Genomic DNA, 7702 nt, shown 5'->3' with positions numbered 1-7702 from the left:
TTTATTTTAGAATCTTCTGGGAGATATAGGTGGTATCCATAGTTACAAAATCAATTCTAGTTTTAAATTAGTTTCACTGCGTTGACCTAGTTTTGCTGCTTTTCTGTTGTTTGTGATAGTGCCTTAAAATGTAATATACTGTAAAAAAAATGTCAAAGTATAATCCACCCGTGGTTGTATTATCTTGTCCTTCAGAGTTCTCAGGAGCCACAAAATAACTAACAACATATAATGCAAATGGCATACTGATAAAGCAACGTATATGCAGCGAACCGAAGTCAATAGATATGATCCCTGCCAAAAATGTGCTCCGGAGCGCCCTGCAAACATCTCTAAACTAAATAGGGCCACTTGGATAAAGTTCGTGAAGTACAGCAACATGACCTTGCCACTGCGTTCTCCTGACAGCGACTCCTAATTCTGTAACACGTAACAGTAGCCTGTCATCCGAAGGTTGCCATGACGTGATCGCGGGTGGCTTTCTACTCCCAGATACCAGTCGTACTAGGCCTGACCTCTAAGCCGTAAATATTTGTTTCTGCTTCTTCTGAACCCCTTCCAGAAAGAGAAAAAAATCATTCTCAGAAGGTCTATTCCAGCTCATGAATGCCCATGGGATAAACGCAGGGGCTTTGACTAAAGACATACCTCTTAGAGTGGCTGATTACCTGCCCCGGCCTTCAGGACACATGCCTGCCTGCCTGGGCATCTGCCAACATCAAACTCCTGGGGGAGTTCTCCAGGGCATCGATTTAAAGGTTTTCTTTAGTGTTGTGGGAAGACACTAAAAAAGAAAAAAAAAAAAAAAGGAAAATCAGGAAACCATGGCCATAGGTAAACATGACAAAGAGGCCTTCAAGACAGGAAGAAATTCATATTACCATCTATGTCACTCGTAAAGAAAGATCACTGTTGGAGATAACCCAAGTTGGTGAGATAACTATCACTGATCTGGGTGGAAATCGAGTATTTATAAAGAATATAAGGCTTCAAACTGCAACTTGTATTGTTTCAAATTCAAATCAAACTTTAGACATCTCATTAGAATTGTTTTAAACATGAAAAAAGATCTTTCGGCTTAAGTCTAGAGATATCACGGAATATAGATTACAACTTGTAATCACATATTTGTGAAAACTTATTAAGGTGGTTTTTTTTCAGACTTCCTGTGAACAGGTACAGTATACCAGGCACCGTTTCCAGCTTGCCTGTCACCAGTCGTATCACGTATACTTGAGACCAGAGTCAATTTTTCACCCTTTACTAAGTTACCTTATTGAAATGATATATACTTATTTGATTGAGATGATTATAGAATCAGAACAACCTACATCATCACAAACTATTCTCTACCTCCCTCAAACGACTTTTATTTTCATGAACCAGCCATTAGGAAATTCCCAAAGTTCATAGTTACTGATTCCCTTAAAATAACAATACACATGCATTACGTGTCAACATCAAAGACACATTTTAATGAAAATGTATTTTTCAAAACAAAAATTTCAGAGAGAAAAGTAGCATTGGTTTACATTTTTGCAATGGACTCTCATATCTGCCTTTGCATTCAACATGTTGCAATAAATCGTTTTGGGTTGAAAGAGGAAAGTCCAGTCTCAGAGACTGTCAGAGAAGGAGGGATATTTTAATAGCCTTTTCAAGGATATTCTTCTTAATACTATGCTAAAACTTGACAAGTGGTAGATTCCTAAAGTTCATTTCCAATGTGTAATCTGAAAGAAATCAGTGAACTTTCTGTATTTTCTTACATTAAAACCCATTGGTCTATTTGTCCCTTCGAAAGGATCTTTTCTCAATGCATGACTTTATGACATCATACAATCTGATAATTTGGGAAAGATTGATTTGCCTAGCTATGTATGTCATTCCAATTTGACAATTTCACCGTATAATATCAAAAAGTAAATTTGTTAATATCACTATCCTCCTCACCAGAGAAGTCTTTAATTATTGGGAAGCTACAAGCTCTTGTTTTCCAAAACTCTAAGATTCATCTGAAAGCTCAAATTGTAGTATTGGCTCTAAATACTGTCGGTTGTTCTCCTTGAAAGGACAAGCTCACTTTGTTCTTTTTTTTTTTTTTTTTTTGAGAAAACGTCTGCCAAATGACCACAATTTGTCAATCATTCTTTTAATAAAAAACTGCGTTCTGTGAAAAAAAGTGGCTAGTTCAGCTTGCAACTCAATCACACAAATGTTTTTCCTCTAGACAACCATCATACTTCAGTATGCAGCCCAAGTGCTTTATGTGTACCTATCTCATTACACAGAATATTAAAAAGATGTAAACTTCAGGTTGAAATTCAATAAAAATTAATCATTTTTCCTGCTTTCTCAAGGATGTCCTGCAGTCAAACTGGCATGCTCTTCTGTGCGTGGGGGCGAACGATATAATGATCACTAGTAAGTTCGGGGCCACTGCCTTGATTAATGTTAAGGAATTCACACTAAGTTTTATCCATCATTACTTTTGTACCCGAAGTGCAAATGCCAATACAGTGGGGGCGGGGGGAAGGAAATGCCATCCTAATATTACAGAAAATGTAGTCTGACCATGAAGATCCCCTGGAAGGGTGTGTCATTGACCTTTAGGGCTTCCTTGACCACGCTTTGAAACCTCTGACTTAGAACACAAATTTCTTGAAAGCAGGAACTGCTGTCTCAGTATCCATGTGTCCCCAAGACCTGAGGACACAAGATGTCCCTACAGCATCTGCATGTAAATAAATACATTCAGTAAAGATTTGCTAGACAAATGAATAAATCCAAATAATTTAATTTTCTATTTGCCTAACATTTTCCTCCCCTCTTACAGACTGTTCTGAACCTAATTTACTTTCTTTGGTGACTCAGGGTCATTACTGTGAACATTGACTGAACTACAGTGACAGCTGTTGGGATCTTGTCCCTGTAATAAATTGTCAGTATGTACTTCATGTAGGGATTTTACTCCCTCATTCTTGGTTTGTTTGCCTCCTTCACTGCTGATGGACTGGAGGCCAATCACTCAGTGATGCTGGTAATGTTATGACCTTGAAGACGTCTCTGTGGCCTCCTCCTTTTTTATGTAGTTTTTCACCTGTAAGTTTAGAATAGTAAGTGAAGTAGGCCAAAAACAGCTCCTGAGCTCTCTCTTGAATCAAGCGCATGAGCCTTGGGGTATGGATTTGCCAATATTTATTTGGTTAACCAGAGGCCTCTCTCAATTGTGTTTCTCATGCTGAGCTAACCCCTGTTTCTCTGAGACTTCAGGATAACTGAGTTTGGTATAGAGGAAGCTTTGCTATATGTGGCAATAAATAGCCCAAACACACCAATTTATAATTCGAGTCAAATAAAACCATATATCTACCGTTACAGATCTTCCTTGACGTAAGTGACGGGGTCATGCCCTGAAAAACCCATCATGGGTTGAAAATATTGTAAGCTGGAAATGCATGTAATATACCTACCCTACAGGGGCACCTGGGGGGCTCAGCAGTTGGGCACCTGCCTTTGGCTCAGGGTGTGACCCCGGGGTCCTGGGATCAAGTTCTGCATCGGGGTCCCTGCATGGGGCCTGCTTCTCCCTCTGCCTGTGTCTCTGCATCTTTCCCTGTATCTCTCATGAATAAATAAATAAAATCTTAAAAAAAAACAAACATACCTACCCTATAAAACATCATAGCTTAACCTGGCCTACCTTAAATTTGATCAGAACATTTACCTTAGCCTGCAACAGGGCAAAATCACATAGCACAAAGCCTATTTTATAATAAAGCTCTGAACATCTCATGTAAATTATCGAATACCGTACTGAGAGTGAAAAATAGAGCGGTTGTCAGTGTATTGGTCGTTTACCTTTGTGTTCACATGGCTGAGGGAGCTGAGCTCGCTCCATCATGAGTGAGTATCCACCGCATATCACCAGCCCAGAAAAAGATCAAAATTCAAAATCTGAAATACAGTGTCTACTGAACATGTATTGCTCTCGTACCATTGTAAAATTAAAAAAAAATCATAAATTGAAATAACCTAGGCCAGGCACCACCTGTAGATTTTATGTTGAGAAATCTTTGAAATGCCATAATTAAGACAAATTCAAACAACTGGAATAGGGAAAGAGGAATTACAATAGGAGTTTCAGAAGTTTCTACTTAAAGAGAATTTGAACTTCACTACTTAATCTTCAAAAATTTAACTTCTGGGGGCACCTGGTGGCTCAGTTGGTTGAGAAACCAACTATTGATTTCAGCTCAGGTCGTCATCTCTGGGGTCGTGGGATTGGAGCCCTGTGATGGGCTCTGTGCTGGGGAAGGAGTCGGCTAGACATTGTCTCCCTTCCCCAGCCCCCATTCTTAGCTCTCTAAATAGACAAAATCTTTTTTAAAAATTAAAAAATAAAAATTTATTCTTGAACTTGTGAACTCGGCTTGTACTAGAGTTTATATCTAGCCCTATTGTTTTGTAAGGTGGTTACAAATGAATAACACCTTAAACCAATTTTATTTTTTTAAACCAATTTTAAAAGGCTACTTCTAAAACTGTCGTTCATGCTTTGTGTTCATTCTTTGGTTACAAACATTTTCTGTTTTTGAATTCATTTTATTATTATTTTTAAGATATTTCCAAAGAGAAGGTTGTTATTTGAGTTCTATCAGGCCCCAAGAATGTGTTCGCGGAATATGGAATGTTACGTCTAAGTGTTTAGATGGCAAACAGCCACGAACATTTCTTTTCAGATGAAATAAATGTATGTAACAGCATTTTCATGGTTGGTGATTGCAACATTTCTCACATCTTCTTACTTGCTCCCAGAAATAGAAACGTAATTCACCTCGCATCCTCCTTGGCAGTGGTAACCCCAGGACGGCACGCAAGTAGAAGGAATTGTTGGGGTTTTGGGTTTGAGCAAGGAGAAAACTTTTGAGGCAAAGCTATAATAATTAGCCAATGTGACAAGGACTGAAAGGCAGCTGGGTGCTGGCCTTCGCTTTAGGCCACGGGGGCCCACCTGTGAGGGGCCAGCCAGTCCTTCCCCGGAGCCCTGAGGTCTCTGGATGGTGACGGGCAGGGGAGGGCCAGCCTCTGGCCTTTGGGTCTGGATTCCAGAAGAATGCAGCAGTCTCGCTTTCTCTGCAGTCTGGCCTTTCCCGTGTCAGTCACCTGTGCCAACCATGTTCAGAAGCAGGTGAGCCCCGTTGGCTCGGATCATCAGGAGGTCACAAGTGGGCTGACCCCAGGTCACGGCCCATTTCCTCGCGTCTGCAGGAGTGGTGAGTACCTAGGAAAGGTTCCCAGAACCTTGTTACAGTATATTATTGCAATGGTTCTATTTAGCTATTAGCTACTGTCATGAATCCCTTAGTCTGATTAATTTATGAATTAAACTTCATCTCAGTCCGGCAAGTGCCGTCCGGGCCTCGGGGTCCACGAAGGTCTTGGAAGGTGGTCCCACGGTCAGCGGGGCACTGCCGCAGGGGGGCCCCGTCCCTTCCCGGCCATCCCCCGGGCAGCAGCGGGCCGGCCAGGGTGCCCACGTGGCTCCCTCGTGTTTTCCAAGCTCCACAGGGCGCTGTGCGTGGCGCCGGGCCGGCTGCAGGCAGCCTGCGGGGAGCTGGGCCTGGCCCTGGGCTCGAGAGGGGCTGCGGCCGGGGAATAGGACCACGGGCAGCCCATGAGCTCCGGGGTTCGGGATGCACCAACAGCTCGATGGGCCCTTTGAGGTCCCGACAAGTACTTTTATTTAAAAGATTTTTATTTACGGGACACCCGGGGGGCTCAGTGGTGGGGCGTCTGCTTTCAGCTCAGGGCGTCCCCCGGGGTCCCAGGATCAAGTCCCATGTCGGGCTCCCTGCATGGAGCCTGCTTCTCCCTCTGCTGGGTCTCTCTCTCTCTGTGTCTCTGATGAAAAAAAAAAAAAATTATTTACTTGAGAGGGAGAGAGAGCGCACTACTGGGGAGACAGGCAGAGGGAGAAGCAGACTCCCCGCTAAGCAGGGACCACCCCCCACCCCCATGTGGGGCTCAATCCCAGGACCCTGGGGTCATGACCTGAGCCCAAGGCAGACGCTCAACCACCCAGGTGCCCCCCAACAAATACTTAAAACTCAGCTGAAAGGTGGTTTTCAAAGGCTGCCACGCCCGCTTTACCTCCATTATAGGGTCATCAAATCGTTAAACTCCCTTTTGGGATACACTGTGTCTATTGTATCCGAAAAGTTTCCTAAACTGGAGGCTGAGCCCTGGAACATGGCCTTCTGACCTCAAGGAACATCCTGCACAACCGTGACCCAGAAGGACACTACGCCTGAACCCGGGCTTTGTCTCCTCTGAGAAAGTCCTGCACACCCTGCCTGCGGCTGTGGGCCCTCCTGCAGGCCGCCTTCCCCGCTGCGGGCAGTCCCTACAAACACGTAGCCCTTCCCTGCAACCAAACCCCCAGCAGGTAGAAACGGGTGGCAAACACCATCCGAAAACCCGAGTGTGTCTAACACGAGTACATTCCTGCTGGATATGTCCCGAACTGAAAGCCAGTCGCGTTCCTAAGGGATAAGGGGCTTCTGGCTGGTTCAAGACGCTCAAACCTGGACACTAACCTTGACGGTCACCTAATCATAAGCACTTGTCAGCTGAGCCTGGTTGACTCAACGAAAAGTTTTGTGTGTTTTTTTTTTTTTGGGGGGGGGGGCTTTTGTTTTTTTGTTTTGTGTTTTTTTCCACGAAAGACTAATAAAGAGAGTTTTTCCTAAACCAGGATGAAGTCTGAGGGCCCCATCCCCGCCCAAACCTAGTGAGCCAGAAGCAGATGCAACCTCTCAGGGCACAAGTATGAGGAGCCCCTGGCTCTGAAAGATGCTCAAGAAAGCACGAAGGGTTGTTCAGGCCCTGTGCCAGAAGCGCAACTTCTAGTAGTGATTTATATCTGAATTTTTACCCAACCCCTACTATGTGCATGGCACTTATGCCAAGTTTACGAGGATGCTCTCATTTTACTCTTCACATACCTCTATAAGGGAGGTGCCGCTCATGCGCCCAGCAGATACTTCTCAGGTGCCGTTGTATAATTATCGCTGAGATGCAACAGGAAACTGAGTGAGGATGAAGTGCCTGGGGGTGCATCCCTTCCAGGGAGACAGAGCTGAACAGACAAATTTTTCCATGCAATAAATGTCATCGATCACCTATTATGTGCCAGGCGTGTGCTAGGAATGCAGCAGTGACCCAGACAAGCAAAAATACCTGCCCCCGCAGAGCGACGTTGTAGTGGGGAAGAGACGATAAACTAAAGAAATAAGTAAATTATACAGTGCGTTATGCCATAGATACCAAGGAAAGGGGGCGAGGGGAGGTCTAGGGTGCAAGTTCAGACACGGAGATAAGGAACATTCTTACTGAGCCGGTGCAAAAAAAATGGGTGAACAAGGGGACTTGGAAGGGCAGCGAATTTTGTGACAATAATAGATCAGAGTAAAGAAGGAAACTTGATTTGGGGGGAGAAGTTACCCGCGACCATCTGGCCAAGATGACCTTTCCCCGGGGTCCTGGTTGGGAGAGATGTGCGGCGCACCAGGGAGCCAGCCTGTGGCATCCCTGGGAGGAGAGGCTTCCCGGAGCTCCCGAGGCGACAGGAGCTTGGTGCGCTGGAGAAGCGGAGAGAAGGGCCGCTGCCCTGCGTCTGAGGAACACGGAGGGGGAGCCC

The 7702-nt window shown here is 44.4% G+C and overlaps 1 long non-coding RNA gene across 2 annotated transcripts in view; it reads right to left on the bottom strand.

Annotated features, from left to right (window-relative positions):
* The window catches only part of LOC144313454 (uncharacterized), a 31377-nt gene continuing 23675 nt past the window's right edge, over window positions 1-7702 (bottom strand). For both annotated transcript variants that reach the window (XR_013379098.1, XR_013379099.1), the window contains exons 4-5: window positions 649-784; window positions 1-555 (exon numbers count right to left, since the gene is read on the bottom strand). This is a non-coding gene — a long non-coding RNA (uncharacterized LOC144313454). The remainder of the gene's footprint in view (window positions 556-648; window positions 785-7702) is intronic.

Source organism: Canis aureus, chromosome 5 (assembly GCF_053574225.1).
Source record: "Canis aureus isolate CA01 chromosome 5, VMU_Caureus_v.1.0, whole genome shotgun sequence".
In the NCBI taxonomy this organism is placed as follows: Eukaryota; Metazoa; Chordata; class Mammalia; order Carnivora; family Canidae; genus Canis; species Canis aureus.
The sequence above is the reverse complement of the archived record's forward strand: the minus strand, read 5'-3'. Positions and strand labels throughout refer to the sequence as shown.